The 17,936-nt window shown below is 42.9% G+C and overlaps 1 protein-coding gene across 1 annotated transcript in view; it reads left to right on the top strand.

Annotated features, from left to right (window-relative positions):
- TIAM2 (T cell lymphoma invasion and metastasis 2) overlaps nucleotides 1–17,936 on the top strand; it is a 530,409-nt gene that overhangs the window by 349,117 nt on the left and 163,356 nt on the right. The window lies entirely within an intron of this gene.

Genomic DNA, 17,936 nt, shown 5'->3' with positions numbered 1-17,936 from the left:
AGTCTGGTGCTGTGGGAGGGGCTCACTGATTACTGACCTCTGACTTCTGCTTTCCACCTTGACTTTTTTTCTTTTTTTTTTTTTTGAGACAGGGTCTCACTGTGTCACTCAGGCTGGAGTGTAGTGGTGCAGTCACAGCTCCTCCTGGGCTCAAGTGATCTTCCCACCTCATCCTCCCAAGTAGCTAGGACTACAGGCATATGCCACCATGTTTGGCTAATTTTTTACTTTTTTGTGGAGATGGGCTTTTGTCATGTCGCTCAGGCTGGTCATGAATTCCTGGACTCAAGTGATCTGTCCGCCCAGACCTCCGAAAGTGCTGGGATTACAGGTGTGAGCCACTGCGCCCAGCCTCGAGTTCACTTTAATGAATAAAGCACAAGTGACAGCTTGGACTTTAGTAGCTGCCAGCATCAGGTATCCTGATCTGTTTTTCTCCTTGTACTCGCGTCACGCATGGGACCATCAGACTTGGTGCTTCTCTGTGTCTTTTGTGGTTTCAGGCTTCCTGGTTTCTCTGTCATTTTACCCACGCTGTCCTCCTTACGGGGATGCTGGGCCTCCCTGGTTCCTCATGTCCAGCTCGGACACATTCTTTAAGGCCAGGCCAGCCAGCAAGGCTTTCCAGCTCTGTCCCGACATCATCCTGCCTATGTCTGAACTCCCACCCAGGAGAGGTGCTCTCGTGCTCCAGGATCCTAACAGGCTCTGGCAGGCGATCTTGCCTGCTCCCAGCCTGCTCTCATGTAATGGGTGCAGCGTCTGCCTTTATCTCTCTGGAAGTAGATTCCACACACCCTCCAAATCCTTTCTGAAGTTCTGGAGTTTGTTTCATTACAGAAATTGATGTTTGCTGTTAGGTGTGTGTTGTTTGCTTCTCTCTTTAAGCTGGATCCAAAATATATCTTCTTCTAGTTTGACTCGATGATCTTAGTGGTTATTGCTGCCTGAAATCCCGTTTCAGATACATTTAATGGATTTTCTTGTGTTTTTTGGTGTTTTGCTTTTTTTCTATAAACCAAGGATAGTTCCTTTCCTTTATTCCGGATGACCAGTTTATCTTTGTTTTTTTGTTTTTGTCTTTTTGAGACGGAGTCTCGTTCTGTCGCCCAGGCTGGAGTGCAGTGGCGCAGTCTCGGCTCACTGCAACCTCCGCCTTCTGGGTTCAAGTGATTCTCCTGCCTCAGCCTCCCGAGTAGCAGGGATTACAGACACCTGCCACCATGCCCAGCTAATTTTTGTATTTTTAGTAGAGCCTGGGTTTCACTATGTTGGCCAGGCTGGTCTCAAACTCCTGACCTCAGGTGATCCGCCTGCCTCGGCCTCCCAAAGTGCTGGGATTATAGGCATGAGCCATCTTGCCTGGACCCAGGTGGCCAGTTTATCTTGCCTCTTTCTGGAATTTGTCAGATGTCTTTGCTGTCTTTTATCCCCTTTTGCTTTAGGTCCTTTGATAACTGGTGCTGTGCCTGATTCCTCCTTGTGTAATTAATGCACAGTGCCTAGCACACCAACCTTGCTAGAAATTGGGACAAATGTTACTGCATGTGAAATGAGTGACTCGTCAGCTATAGTCAGTACAGCTGGGGGTTCAGATGTTCATCTTGTGAAACTTGGAGCTGTTTCTTTATGGATCCTAGCATTTGCTTTGTTCAAAAAATTTCTGATAGAGGCTGGGTGCAACGGCTCACGCCTATAAACCCAGCACTTTGGGAGGCCTAGGCTGGTGGATCACTTGGGGTCAGGAGTTTGAGACCAGCCTAGCTAACATTGTGCAATCCCGTTTCTATTAAAAATACAAAAAATCAGTTGGGTGTGGTGGCACGCGTCTGTAATCCCAGCTTGTCAGGAGGCTGAGGCAGGAGAATCGCTTGAAACTGGGAGGCAGAGGTTGCAGTGAGCTGAGATTGCACCACTGCACTCTGGCCTGGTTAACAGAGCGAGACTTTGTCTCAAAAACAAAAAACAAAAAAACATAAAAAAACCCCAAACGTTTCTTATGTGGATTTGCTGCTTGGATCATTCTGATGATGGTAGAATGAAACAGGAACAGCTCTCTGACCCCTGGAAACCCTCATGTGTTCCTTTCAACAAAATTCACTGATGAATCAAAACCCAAAGTAGCCCTCTGTCAAGTGGTTTTCTCACTTGCCAGAGAGGCACGTTATCCGCCCCAAGGCTGTCAGCTTTATCCTTGTTAGCATTGTTCACAACCTTATCTCTGATGTCCATAATGCTGACACAGGTATCACAAGGGCCTTCTCAGTGGGCTGGTGCCTCTTTATCTCCCTTGGACTGTTTGTCAGTGGGAGGAAATGAAAACACTTATGGAGAGTGCTTAAGAGATAATTTATTACAAAACTACATTTTGTGGGCAAGGTGTATAACCACAGGTTTTCTTTTTCTGAGATATTTGGCTTTAGACAGAAGTTTAGGTAAATCAACATGGCATCCTTTTTTTTTTTTTCTCCTGAGAGACAGAGTCTTGCTCTGTCCCCTAGGCTGGAGTGCAGTGGCACAGTTTCTGCTCACTGCAACCTCTGCCTCCCAGGTTCAAGTGATTCCCCTGCCTCGGCCTCCTGAGTAGCTAGGATTACAGGCATGTGCCACCATGCCCGGCTAATTTTTGTATTTATAGTGGAGACAGGGTTTCGCCATGTTGTCCAGGCTGGTCTCGAACTCCTGACCTCGTGATCTGCCCACCTCAGCTTCCCAAAGTTCTGGGATTATAGACGTGAGCCACCGTGCACAGCCATAACATGGCATCTTCAAGTGCCAGGTCAAGGATGGCGCCTTTTAAGTTACCCAAGATGAAAGTACAGTTAGTATGTTGCTATAAAATAGCTTTGGAAATAATGCTTCCCATCCTGACCAACATCTGCAGTCTTAGGATGAACCTGTAAGATGTCCCCAGAGGGCAGGGTGACAGTTGAAGCAGATCTTGAAGTGTACCTTGCCTAGGATGAGCTCGATTCTTCTCTGGTGAGGTCTGTAGCATTCACTTTTGCGGCTAAGCTCATGCCTCTGAAATCATTGTTTCCTGGAGGTCCACAGTGAGGGGGCCAGTCAGGACATATTTCTTTGTTCAGTGAATCGTTAGCTTTTGCTTTGTCTACAGGAAGGAAAAGTGACAGGTTTTGAAAAATCAGGAGGGTAAAATATTTTAACCACCCTTGGTGTCATTTGTGGCAGCCTGTAGCATTAGAGCCTTTGAGAACAGATCTTTCCAGATTCTGCTTAAATCCAGGGATTCTGTGACCACAGAAATGATTGGCATCTCCATCTGCTCGTGCATTTGTTTGTTTCTTCCTTCATTGATTCACTCATTGCCCCCCATGGACTTACAGTCATTCAACAGTTATTTACTTTCAAGCCCTTGTGAAAGGGATCAGTGGTCACACTGTCTTTATTATAAATGAGTTTTCTGAAAAAAAAAAAAAAAAAAAAGAAAAAAGCCACAATGTATTTTTCCCATAACATGCCACTTTTCAGAAATTATGTCTAGTCCTGGAATGAAGTAAAGTTACCCTTTGGAAAATGCACTTGGCTCAGTCGACTGAGCCCTGAGATAAAGCCAGGAGTCCCTGTCCAGCCATGGTTAACTTCTGGGAACCATTCACACAGAGCCTGGGCAGGCAGAGGCTCCCTGAAAGCCACTCATTCCACAGGTACTTGTTGAGGGCTGTTGAACCCACAGTTCCATAGAGATGCCTCAGTCTCTGTGAAGGGTTTGAACACGCTGCTTGATACAAAAGTGGTTGAGGAATTTGTTTGGTGCTTGCCCTTTCAAGTGATGTATGAATGTTTCTTTCCTGCTGTCAGGTCAGTAAATCTCTCATTTTTTCCCCCTGACTTTCCCTTAAGGAGCACTCTTGTAGGGTAGCTGCTGCTTGCATTTTTGTTCTCGCTCAAGCCACCTTTTTCATCAGCTGTTGTGCCAGTCTTCTGCCTCAGTAGTTACTCAGTGGTCCCCATTTGATTTTATTTATTCACCTCTTTCATCCCTATGCTGCCTCAGTACTGAAAAGAAGCACTCTGCTCAATCTAAGGATGGGGTAAAGAAAAAGATAATATTGTACAAATAGGCCAGGTGCAGTGGCTCACACCTGTAATCCCAGCATTTTGGGAGGCCGAGGTAGGAGGATCACTTGAGATAAAAAATTCGAGACCAGCCTGGGTGACATAGTGAGACCTTGTCCCTACATAAAATCAAAAACTAGCCAGGCGTGGTGGTGCATACCTATAGTCTCGGCTACTCAGGAGGCTGAAGCAGGAGGATTACTTAAGTCTGGGAGGGAGAGGCTGCGGCGAGCCATGATCATGCCACTGCGCTCCAGCCTGGGCAGCAGAGCAAGACCCTGTCTCTAAAAACTAATAAAATAGGCCCAGCATGGTGGCTCACGCCTGTAATCCCAACACTTTGGGAGGCTGAGGTGGGAGGATTACCTGGGGTTGGGAGTTCAAGACCAGCCTGACCAACATGGAAGAAATCCCGTCTCTACTAAAAATACAAAATTAACCAGGCGTGGTGCCACACGCTTGTAATCCCAGCTACTTGGGAGGCTGAGGCAGGAGAATCACTTGAACCCGGGAGGCAGAGGTTGCAGTGAGCCAAAATCGCACCATTGCACTCCAGCCTGGGCAACAAGAGTGAAACTCCATCTCAACCCCCCCCACCAAAACCCAATAAATAAAATAAAATAAAATAAAATAAAATAAAATAAAATAAAATAAAATATCATAGAAGTGCAAGCTGTTCCTTTAATGAATGGATAGCTATCATGTCTTTTGGTAGTTCCTTTAGCTATTAAAGTGGGGTATTTTGCCTGTTGTAGAGAGAAAGCCTTATTATACTTGGAGCTTGTATTGGTGAAGCTAACTAGGTGGGAGGTTCTGACAGATAGTAAGGGATATGGAAGGGATAATCCAGAGTCCCTGCTACTTTTTAACATTCCCTCCCCAAAATCATTCTCTTCTATTTGTTTACGAATCTTATTCCTTCTTTTTTCCCTCTCCTCATCTCTCTTTGAACGGATGCCAGAACTGATGATGAGATGGTTCTGAGTATTGATTGACAAGGCTGGAAAAGAAGTAGAGATGGGGCCGGGCGCGGTGGCTCATGCCTGTAATCCCAGGACTTTGGGAGGCCGAGACAGGTGGATCACCTGAGGTCAGGAGTTCAAGACCAGCTTGGTGAACATGGCGAAACCCCCATCTCTACTAAAAGTACAAAAATTAGCTGAGGGGGGTGGTGCATACCTGTAATCCCAGGTCCTCAGGAGGCTGAGGCAGGAGAATCACTTGAACCCTGGAGGCAGAGGTTGCAGCGAGCCGAGATTGTGCCAGTGCACTTCAGTCTGGGCAACAGAGTGAGACTTTATCTCAAAAAAAAAAAAAAAAAAAGAGAGCGAGAGAGACGGACAAGACATTTATTTCATGGGAAGGAGGAAGAGGGAAGCAGGCATTTACTGCTGCGGCCGTGCAGCTGGTCTCCTGACCCCATGCAGCTTTATTTCTTATGTGCAACGTGATTGCCTGCCCCTGTCGTCTACAGGACTAGCCTGCTGACATAAACGTGGTGCATGTTGTAAATATTGCACAAGCCTCCCCACATACTAAAATGTGTAATTCTTGGGGCATGGATGGTGTGGTTCATTTGGAAGTGATGAGGAATTATTATATTGCTGTTCCCTAATGAAGAATGTCACTTTCCCAGTGAGTTTTGTCTGTCAACTAGATGAGGGTCATCCCTCTGTCTGGGAGCCAGAAGTCCGTGGCAGCTTTTAGATTCCAGTGCTAAGTCATTTTATTTTGTCTTGGCAAGGGATGGGATAGAATTTCCAGAAGTAAAGTCTTATATGCTGGACAGTGTGGCCACAGGTGACAAACGGAACCAGATATATGTAGCCTCAGAGCTTCAGGGCAAATGCACCAAGAGGACCAGACGTAAACCTCCTGGCATTTTCTGGCCCAGCCGTGGAAATCCTAGTGTCACGTCGGCTGTAATATATAGATTGAAGCAGAATCGAGGTGAAGGGGGCATAGGGGTGCCTACCTCCCCTTCCTAAGAGGAGTGTCCGAGAACTTACTGACCTGTTTTAAAACATGAATAGGATCCTAGTGGAGAAAGAACCATTCTGATCTACCTAGGGCACTGCATGGAGGTGATTTTTGTGGTGTGAGTGTTACTATTCTTGTATTTGAGTCTTGAAGACAGGGATAGGGGCCACTCTGGTGGGGTAGGGGCCACTTCACAGCCTCTTACCCCTACCCCCAACCATGTTCCCTACCACACGTGTTGGGACTAGTGGCTTGTTTGTGTACAGGCAAGATCAGAAGCAAACTGTGTCACCATCGTATTTCCAGCACTTAGCATAGTGACCTGAACAGAATAGATATTCAACAAATACTTCTTGAATTGAATGTCATTAACTTAAAAACGGTGCTAACTTTTGTATCCTTGAGTTTTGTCACTGGATACGTGAACCTTGTGGGACTCCTAGGAAAGACTTACTCTAAACAGAAGCCAGATTGGCTGATGTGACCACCAACCTAGGGAGAGCGGTGAACAAAATGGATATACCTTGTTCTCCTTCTAGCTGGTCATTCATTTTTTTTTTTTTTTGGCGTTTCACATGGGCTGTTTTATAACTAACAAGGGTCTTTTTGTAACTTGGCTTACAGTACACAGTAAATACTGTGCTCTATGTGTATAGAAGTCTGTCCTTTGGGGAGGATAGACTGAAACTTGCTGTTTTCATTGTAATTAGTCATCCCTTTGTCATGAATGGCAGCTTCTCTCCCATTCTATAGTCTACTGGGTAACTCTACAATTTTCCTTTGTTGAGTGCAGCATCTGATTCCATTAGTTCTTTGTGCAGGAACAGTGCATTAGTGTGGACGTGAGAGGCTGGTGAAAATTGTTATTTAAGGCATACCACATTATGATGTATTCTTACCTAATGCCTTGGAATAAGAGTCACAGAATGGTTTGTTCATTATGTCTGAAATCTCTACGGGCCCTGAGTGATGAGATAATTAGTAATCCACCTGTAAATGGAGACTCTGGAGGGCCCAGTTAGATCCTACAAACCTGGGTCACAGGAGGGGTTAGGGGAGATGGGAGTTACATTTCTCACTCCCAGTCCTGGAAAACATCCCACTTTCTGTATTGTTTTCTTACAAACATTGACTTGAATCTCTGAATTGATAAGCTGCCTAGCTGATAACGAGGCTAAAGTAAACCCAGCAACTTTAACACATGTTTTAAATTCAGGGAGATGGTGGCTACAAAGAAGATACTATTTGAAGAAGGCATGAATTTGAGAGAAAATTTTCAGTAAAATTACATTTACTGAAAACTACATTATACTTTTGTAAATTATTCCACTTATGTAAATTACTGTAAACTACATTCTACTTATGTAGTTTGGGTGGAGGTGGGAGGCATGTTTGAAGGGCGCAGGGTAAGTAGTAACTTTCTCTTGCCTTCCCCATCGTTTCTCATTGCCCTGCATTGACAGTTGTGCTGAGAACTGTGGGCTTGCACAGTGCTTCACCTGGCAATGAAAGTTTTATAAACTTTGGGCACTCTGAACGTCACCCAGTCCTTGGCAGTAGGCTTCTAGATTGACTAATCATGTAGTATTTCTGAGATGTGGCCTTAAAAGAAAAAAACAACAAACAACAACAACAAACTTTGTGATGTAGTTGAAGGTCCGGATTATATTCAGCTTTTGAATAGGGCATGGGGCAGAATCCCTAGCACTGTAAAAATATAACCACTTTTCATCACAAAGCTCAAGGGAAAAGAATGTAAGGTGTGTTCATGTTAAATTAAAATTACACTGATGTCATGGTGCAAGCGGACAGCTCCAAGGCTGCGGGACTGGCTGGTTTTCATGCTGATAAAAGCATGAGCCATCAATCTGTTGATTGATGACTCTGTCCCCACATGGTACCTATATGCTGTGAGAGATACAAGCACTCTTTGTATAAGCAAAAGCATAGCATTGCTTGAGTTTTATTATAGATATAGTTTACCTAGCACCACCTTGGATCTCATAGACTCACATGCTCAAGGTGCCCTGTTTGAGCTTTCTGTGGTCACAGGATATTGCAGTCCTGGCCCACTGCGAATTCTCCCTTAAAACAGGACCTTCCCTGGCGGCGAAGTCCAGTCTCCACTGTTGAAAGAATAGTCACTTGCTGGATTGCAGTCCAGCTCAATGAAGGTTCATTGTTCCCGTGGCACCGGAGCACATGGGGAAAGTAGAGAGGGTCGTGAGGAAGGCGCTGGGATCCAAGGAAGAGCATTCTTAGAACCAGTAACTTGTCACGCTGGAAACAGAGCTGATGTAGCTGTTTGGAGATCTGAGTTGTAGTCTTAGCTCTTTCCCGCTGTCTACGTGAGAGGTCTACTTGATCTTTACTGGACTTCACTTTCTTCATCTGCAAAGTGAACAGTGATTAAGTCAATGTGATTTAAGCTTAAATATTCTATAACCCTGCTTAAAATCATTTCCATCCAAAATGACCAGTAGTTGGCCGGGCGCAGTGGATCACGCCTGTAATCCCAGCACTTTGGGAGGCCAAGGCAGGTGGATCGCTTGAGCCTAGGAGTTTGAGACCAGCCTGGCCAACATGGTGAAATCCCGTCTCTACTACAAATACAAAAATTAGCTGGGTGTGGTGGTGGGTGCCTGTAATCCCAGCTACTTGGGAGGCTGAGGCAGGAGAATCGCTTGAACTTGCGAGGCAGAGGTTGCAGCGAGCCGAGATTGCGCCATTACACTCCAGCCTGGGTGACAGAGTGAGACTCTGTCTCAAAAAATAAAATAAATAAAATAAAATAAATAAATAGTGTATCCATACTGGGTTAATGACAAAGTGAATTAAAAAGTTTTAAATCAGTATGGAATGTATTCTATAAGGTAGGCATTCTTGACCAGATATAACAAATTTCTGAAAATGTTCTCCGAGCTAATTATGGCCCCTTGGGCAAATCATGCTACCTCTTTGAGCTTTAAATTCTCACCTGTAGAATGAAGGAAATGGGTGGGTTTTAAAAGGTCCACCCCAATCCTGGTATCCTATAAGTGAAAATTGTTCTTTTTACTATGCCAGGTTGTATAGGTGTATTTCTTTTTCTTTTCTGTCTTTTTTTTTTTTTGAGACGTACTTTTGCTCTTGTTGCCCAGGCTGGAGTGCAATGGCATGATCTCACTCACTGCAACCTCCGTGTCACAGGTTCAAGTGATTCTCCTAACTCAGCCTCCTGAGTAGCTGGGATTACAGGCATGCACCACCACGCCCGGCTAACTTTTTGTATTTTTAGTAGAGACAGGGTTTCTCCATGTTGGTCAGGCTGGTCTTGAACTCCTGACCTGAGATGATCCGCCTGCCTCGGCCTCCCAAAGTGCTGGGATTACAGGCGTGAGCCACCGCGCCCGGCCCCCGTATAGGTGTATTTCTATAGCGTTAGTCATTGTGATCGTCAAACCTTTCTCAATAGTGACTATTTACAGTGAAAGTCTAGTTATGGTTTTTTGCTACTTTGAGTATGTCACATGTTTCAAGCAATTTATTAAGTACTTTATGTGCATTATTTCATTAAATACTTAGTTAGAATAACCCTGTAGTGTAGATCATATTTCCATTATATAGTTGAAGAAATCAGAGGCTCAGACAATCTAAATAACTGGGCTCAGCTCACTCAGGTGGTCATGGAGTGGCTGGGGTTTGAACTCCAGTCTCAATCCCCTTGCTCTAAGGCCAGCTTGTCCAACCCATGGCCTGTGGGCCACCTGCGGCCCAGGATGGCTTTAAGTGCAGCCCAACACAAATTTGTAAAATTTCTTTAAACCTTATTAGATGTTTTTTGTGATTTTTTTTTTTTTTAAAGCTCATCAGCTGTCATTAGTGTTGATATATTTTAGGTGGCACCCAGGACAGTTTCTCTTCCAATGTGACTGGAGGGAAGCCAAAAGATTGGACACCCCTGCCCTGAAGTCTGCATTCTTTATCAAGGACTGCATTCTGGGTTAAGGACACATGATTATTGCCGTCATAAAGTATCTTGTGTACATCACAGAGTTAATATCATGCCTTCTAAAAAGATAAGTCTTACTCTAAAAGCAGTCTGTTTCACATTTTTAAATAATGAAAAAAAAAAAAAGAGGTACTTTCTGGTGTGTTGACTCATGGTCTATGAATTTTAATATATAACCAGGTAGCATATCAAATACAGGAAGAAAGTATTATTATTCTCCATAATAGGAGATGACTCAGAAATCACTTTTTTGGGGGGGGGCGGGGGGATGCAGTCTCTCTGTTGCCCAGGCTGGAGTGCAGTGGCGCTATCTCAGCTCATTGCAACCTCTGCCTCCTGGGTTCAAGCAATTCTCCTGCCTCAGCCTCCCAAGCAGTGGGAACTACAGGCGTGAGCCACCACACCTGGCTAACTTTTGTATTTTTAGTAGAGACGGGGTTTCACCATATTGGCCAGAGTGGTCTCAAACTGCTAACCTCAAGTGATCCGCCCACCTCGCCCTCCCAAAGTGCTGGGGTTATAGACATGAGCCACCGTGCCTGGCCTCACCTGTTTAGTAAGTTATGAAATTCTGATCCTTTGGCACTACCCACTTGGATTCTGCTCCAGAATCCATAATAATGGCTCAAGACATGGTGTTTCTTAGCCGATCCCTCTGCCTGGGGGATCATTTCCCTAAGTTCAAATACCATTCAGATTTCAGGCTAGTTGTCATTTCAGAGAGCAAATTCCTAATCTTCCAGTTTAATTTAGCCACTTGTCACTGACTATCTCATTGCCCTGTTGACTCTGCATTGCCTGTATCACTCTAGGATATTTTTCTTATTTATTTATTGAACTGTGTATTTCCATTTGAATGAAGCTCAGTGAGAGTGAGATTTTCTCTCTTATTCACTGCTTTATTTCTAGCATCTGAAGAAGTGGCTTGGTCACAGTAGGCCTGCTCTGTCTAACAATCAATCATCCATCCACCCGTCCGTCCATCTGTCCATCCGTCTGTCCATCCATCCATCTATCCAGCTCCTGTCTGTCTACTTATCATCTATATGTATTTCTCTCTCCCCTCCCTCCATCCATTCTATCTTCAAATGGTTCAGTCATGACATTATGGAATGAAGCAGTAAATCTGCTTCTCCAGTTAGGATGTGGGAAGACCTTATTTCCTTTATAATTAATCACTTAACTCTTGATTTCTCTTTCAGATTCTCCCTTCTTGTATCAAGCCCAAGATACAACAGAATGCTGAGAAACTGAGCTTTAATTATAAAAATCTGACTTTGAAAAATTATTTCTCACCGCCTCTGTGTTTTCGTTTTATTTTGCCAGGGCTGCGTGTATGAATGACAAGGATACCTTCAGCCAACTCATTCTGGATGAATGAATCTAAGTGTCCTCCCTACTTCCTCTGTGGGTAAGTTTGAGGCATTTATATATCTCAAAGGCTTTAAAAGTATATGTCAGTCAATATTTCTTTGCTTAATCACCACATTCTCATGTAGCTCTGTTAATTGCACTTTGTATGAGAAGTCGAGTGGGGAAAGCCGAAGTAGGTTTGCCGAATGCTTATGATTGAGGTTCCTGCAAGCAACAGGTTTCCACAGTTCAGTAGATTATTACAAAAGCACTTTAATTGGATATGCTGGATGACCCACTCAATGTGGAAAACGGGTATGCCAGGCCTCTGTGGGAGCTTAGGTGGAGAGGATGCAGCCTGGGAAGCTTTAGTTTCCGTCCTTTTATGTGCCACATACCGATAGAGCACACACTTAAACTCCACACCAAATAGGACCTCCTGCCTGAGAACATAGAGAGCATATAATTTCTAATTGGAGTTGTAAGATCAGGTAAACTCAGGGGACGTAGATTTTAGGAAGCCATTGAGGAAAGGTCAGATTCCAACTGTGACCTTAAGGCTGTTTCATTCCGACTGAGGTGTTTTACTAATTGGATGTGTTGGTGTTGCAGGTTAAGTACTAAAGCAGGAAAGCTCAACAGTTCCCCAGTGGCGTTTGAAATGGTGGCAGGTAGTTCCCCGGACTGTTTGCCGTGTCTGGAGTTCACGCGTACTTAGCTGAAGCACACTCAGATAAACATAAGCTTCCCAGGCATAATCTTCTGCTGTTTTATTTAGATTGCCCTAGCTCTCCTTGACTGACTGCTTCATGCTGTTTGGGTCTCAGCTCAAAGTATTCCCTCTGAAGGACCCCTAACCACCCAATCTAAAGAACACTGAGCCACTGCTACCACGCCACTCCCTCTTAGTTCCCTGCAAAGTCCTTGTCCCTCAATGATCATTTTCTCCTTTGCATATTTGTGTATCAGCTTGTTGTCTTGTCTCTGCCTTCCTTAGAGCAGAAGCTCCACAAGGGCAGGAACCTTCTCTGCCCGGTTCCTCACCTGTGTCCAGAGCCCACAAGAGGGTCTGCTGCACAGCAGATACGTTTTGTCTGAATGTATGAGTTGAACAGTTAAATGAGGCTCATTGTATAAATTGCTCAGTGTCACATGGTGAGATATTTATTCACACTGGAGGATATTTAAAAGGTTTAATTTGTCTGTTTAAACATTTTTTTGAAATGTGAATTCCTCACTCATATTATGATCAAGTTTAACATTAGATTACATGTAAACAGGAAGTGGTCTAATATCTCTGGGTTTATTTATAAATATAATACATATTCAAGGGAGAAATTTTGATCCTAATTGGTAAGCTTTGCTTCTGTTGACCTTTTTTTTTTCTTTTATCACCTACATTGGAATATCCAAAAGTAGTATCTAATTAGCTTTGGAGCGGTGTTTATGCTTTAATAATGTTCGAAACTACTGCTGAAATACACTCTTTGGAAAGCCTAAGGTCTACAGTTATTTGGAGTCAGACTGCCTGAGTTCTTTGAATCCTATCTCTGACATTTTCTCGCTAGTGACCTGGAGTAGGTTATTATTGCTATTTTTTTTCTTGCTCTGTTGCCCAGGCTGGAGTGCAGTGACGTGACCTTGGCTCACTGCAACCTCCACCACCTGGGATCAAGCAATCCTCCCACTTCAGCCTTGTGAGTAGTTGGGACCACAGGCCCGCGCCACTAGGCCCAGCTAGTTTTTTTATAATTTGTAGAGACGAGGTCTTGCTGTGTTGCCCAGGCTGGTCTCAATCTCCTGGGCTCAAGTGATCTGCCTACCTCAGCCTCCCAAAGTACTGGGATTACAGGTGTGAGCTACCATGCAAGCTGGGTAGGTTATTTAACCTCTTAATGCTTCACTTTCTTCTTATGTAAAATGGGGGTAAAACAATTTTCCTTGTAGAATGATTATGATTAAGGATGTGAGTATATGGGTTATATAAATGTCTGCTGTTTTACTTAGTATATACTCAGATATTTATATATTCAATATACAAATTAGGTTTAAAAATAGTATATGTGCTCACGCCTGTAATCCCAGCACTTTGGGAGGCCGAGGCAGGCCAATCACCTGGGGTCAGGAGTTCGAGACCAGCCTGACCAACATGGAGAAACCCAGTCTCTACTAAAAATACAAAATTAGCCGGGTGTGGTGGCGCATCTCTGTAATCCCAGCTACTTGGGAGGCTGAGGCAGGAGAATCACTTGTACCTGGGAGGCGGAGGTTGTGGTGAGCCAAGATCATGCCATTGCACTCCAACGTGGTAACAAGAACGAAACTCTGTCTCAAAAAAAAAAAAAAAAAAATATATATATATATATATACACACACACACACACACACACACACACACATATATGGGTACTGGTCATTAAATGGTAACACAAGTTTGAAATTTGTTTTGTTTGCATGGAGAATTTGTTTTGCATTGAAAACAACAGTCCATTCATGAGATCACCAGAAAGAATAGACTTGCTTATAATAAGTTATACTTTTAATAAGTAACAATGACAATAAAACTGTTTGCAAACATGCCATTTTCTGTGTATATAACAATATAGTTGTCTTTTTGGTATCAGACAGACACCTGGTTTGAGTTTTCCAGTTGTGCTTGTTTTGTGGCCTTCAGTAAATTGCTAAACTTTGCTTGTCTTCAGTTTCCTCATTTGTAAAATAATGATAATAATACAGTTCAAAGAGGATTGCTGTGATAATTAAATATGAAAATGTATGTCACACTCCTGGCATGGTGCTTACCTCACAATGTAGGTGCTGAATAACCCTGAGTGTCCTTCTTTCCCTGTCTCCAGACCATAGATGTAAGATGCACATTGATAGCCAGAGGAAGGTGATTGCCATTGGGGAAGGTGTGGAAATGGCGTCCTGTACCAAATGGTGAAGGGAGTGGGTTTAGCTTAGCAAGTGGTAAGCTTAGCAGGGAAGCCATTTTTTCCGACCTTGGAGTGTCTGAGCAGATGTCGTGTGTAAGGGGAAGCAGGGATGCTGTGTCTGATCTGCCTCTGCAGGAAGCACTAGGACCCGCAGGTATCAGTAGGGAAAGGCCACTTTGGGCTTCACGTGAGGAACACTTTCCTATAGAGCTGTGGAAAGATGAGATGGTGCCTCTTTGCAATAATGGGCGTCTCAGGGCCAGATGTGGTATCTGGCGGCTAGTCGACTGCAGATCAAGAGCTCTATAGAGAGGATTCCTCCAGGCACCAGGAAGGCGGACAACATGGCCTCTGCAGTCCTTTTCAACGCCTGTATGTCGATGCCCCCGTTTCCAAATTCATGCTTGATTATCTGCTTGCCTGGGCCAAGTTGGTTGTATGCCCCCAGAAACCTAGGATTTAGCCTTCTGAAGTCAGGGAGTTGGGACTGCTTATTGTTTTAATTTAAAATTTTTTTTAGGATTGAAAATTTTTCTGTTTGTATTTTGTCATTTGCAGCAGAGGCTGCAAACTGATGAGTTTGGGGCTGGTTCTGGGCTGTGGATAACCTTTGTCTGGCCTAGAAAATGTATCCCTGATCACTGCGTTAACTAAATTTAAATTGATTGCCTGCATTTAAAAACTAAGAATTTTACAGAAAAGCCAAATTTTTAGTGTTTCTTCAAAATGTGGGTTTATCTGGCAACACTGGGTTCTACCTTCTCAGCTGGCAGTGGATAGCTGAAGCTGTGTAGATGGTGGCCTTTTGGTTGGGTCATGCATCGGCTGGTCTGCCACAGTCCCCACCACTCCACACAGTGTTCCCATCATCAAATGTCAGTTGTCATTTTTCATTTACTTAAGTTGTTTTCTGTTAGTAGAATTAGGAGAAAACTGAAACAGTTATTTTATCAATGTCCACAGTAGTAGTGGTAAAACTAAAGATATTTTCATAGTTTCAAACTTTAAAAAAAAAAATAGAAGAGGGTATTTTTGTATGTGTGCCAAAGTATACTTGTAGAAGTCTAACTTGCAAACAAGTAGTTTTTGTCTTAAGACTACATGACTCAGTCAGGCCTGCTTCACTCACACTTTTTTTTTTCCTTTCTTTTTTTTTTTTTTTTTTTGAGACGGGGTCTCACTCTGTTACCCAGGCTAGGGTACAGTGGTGCTGTCTCAGCTCACTGCAGCTTCAACCTCCTGGATCCAAGCGAGCTGCCTGCCTCAGCCTCCTGAGCAGCTGGGACTACAGGCATGCCCCACCATATCTAGCTTATATATCTATATCTCTATCTGTATCTATGTTTTTTTTTTTGTTTTTTTTTTTTTTTTTTTTTTTTTTTGTAGAGATGAGGTTTTACGATGTTGCCCAGGCTGGTCTTGAATTCCTGAGCTCAAGTGATCCGCCTGCCTCAGCCTCCCAAAGTGCTGGGATTACAGTCATGAGCCACCATGCCTGGCTTCGCTCATACATTTAAATAGCTCTGAAGGTATCTGAGTGTAACCCCTAATCTGGACAGTTAAATTTTCCCTCTGTCTTAGAACATGACTCATTTCCTTCCTCTTCTTCAGTTCTCCATGGGCATGGAGAAGGAGTTGCCTGGCAGCATATCTTTTTTGCCTTCCCTAACATCCACTGTGGCCTCCTGGCTTGGTGAAATGGGGACAGTGTGTTATTTGCACACGTCTGTGATCTGTGGAACTAAGTTCCATTCTGCTTTTTCCAGTGGATTCCCAGTCCGCCCTAGACTTCATGGCCCCAAATGGATGGAACCTGTAACCTTGCTGACTCTGAGTGGATATAACTGAGAGAGTGGGCTCAGTGTCTATTAAGGCACAGATGGAAGTTTTAGGACTCTGTTCTTTGTGCATTTTGATGTTTAGGTACGAACAGAATCTGGCTTTGTTTTGCTTTATGAGAGTGATTCTGGCTTCATCGTGAAGACAGGCCAGAAGGCAGAGAAGAGCTTGGCTAGAGAGAGAGCAGGGAAGATCCATGGTAATTAACTTCAGTTTTTTGTAGGGTGGTTGGGTGGAAGAGAGGAGTAGGATGTGTGTTGATAATGGTGGAAAGACTAATTAGTGGAATTTTTAGAATGACTGATTTAAAGTTGCTGGAAGGGGTTCTCATCTATCAACTGGTTATTTACCGATGGAATGTGCCCCCTAACGGATCTGTGAACTTTCCATCACTCAATGTATTTAGGTAAAAGAAAGTGGCTCCATCTGTCAGGATGCTGTAGGAGGTTCCTAAATTAGAGGGAAGGTTGGGCTAGATAGATGACCTCTCTGGTCTCTTTGGAACTCAAATTCAATTATTCTCTGAATTAAACTTATTAGGAAACTTCCAACTTGAAAAATTTTACTTCAGTCTATAAAAAGGAAATATTAGGAGTTGACTGAGAGGCTGAATATAACATTATAACTTTAACTACAATTAGATCTGAGCAGATTACTTGCACTTTCTTCAATATTCCAATAGAACCCTTCAAAGATGTTGTAAACAGATGTACCCAGTAGCTAGTATTTATAAGCTGGGATTTTACAAGCATATTTCCTAAAGGATTTTTTTTTCTACCAAAAACTTTGTTTTACCTTAGCCAAAACTCATTTTGTAGGTTTCTTTTTGGGTAGCATAATAATACAGATGTTATCATTTTTATAAAAGTATTACCTGTTAGTCTTTATAAAGCATTCTATTTAATTTCAAAACTTAGGATTGTGTACATTATCACCCATTGTTGTTTGTTAAGGTATATTTAATTTGGATATAATGACCTACAGAAAAAGGTCACTTTAAAGAAAAAGTTTTTTAAAATGATTTTTAAATTGTGCATAATAGATGTACATAGTTTCGGGGTATGAATGGTAATTTAGCACATTCATATAATTTGTAAAGGTCAAATCTGTAATTGGGATACCCATTACCTTAAATATTTGTATTTTCTTTACGTTAGAAACATTAGAACTATTCTTTTGTAGCTAGTTTGGAACTTATAATAGATTATTGTAAACTAGAGTCACTCTACTGATCTAACACTAGGTTTTATTTCTTGTATCCAACAGTATATTTGAACCCATTAATCAACCTGTCTTCATCCTTTCCTTCCTACCCTTCCCAGCCTCTGGCAACCACCAATCTACTCTCTACTTTCATTAGACTTACTTTTTGTTTTAAATCTCCCACATATGAGAATATGTGATATTTATCTTTCTGTGCTTGGCTTATTTCACTTAACATAATGACCTCCAGTTTCACCTACAGTGCTGCAAATGACAGGATTTCATTCTTTTTATGGCTGAATAATAATCCATTATGTATATATACCACATTTTCTTGACCCATTCATCTCTTGATGGGTACTTAGGTTGACATATTTTGGCTATTGTGAATAGTGCTGTAATAAACATGGGAGTGCAAATACCTCTTTGATATATTGGCTTGCTTTCTTTTGGATCTATACCCACTAGTGGGATTGCTGGATCATACGGTAGTTCTATTTTTAGTTTTTTGAGGAAACTCCAAACCGTTCTCCACAGTGATTGTACTAATTCAC

The sequence above is a fragment of the Theropithecus gelada genome, chromosome 4 (genome assembly GCF_003255815.1).
Source record: "Theropithecus gelada isolate Dixy chromosome 4, Tgel_1.0, whole genome shotgun sequence".
Lineage (NCBI taxonomy): Eukaryota > Metazoa > Chordata > Mammalia > Primates > Cercopithecidae > Theropithecus > Theropithecus gelada.
This window is presented reverse-complemented; position numbering and strand designations above follow the sequence as displayed.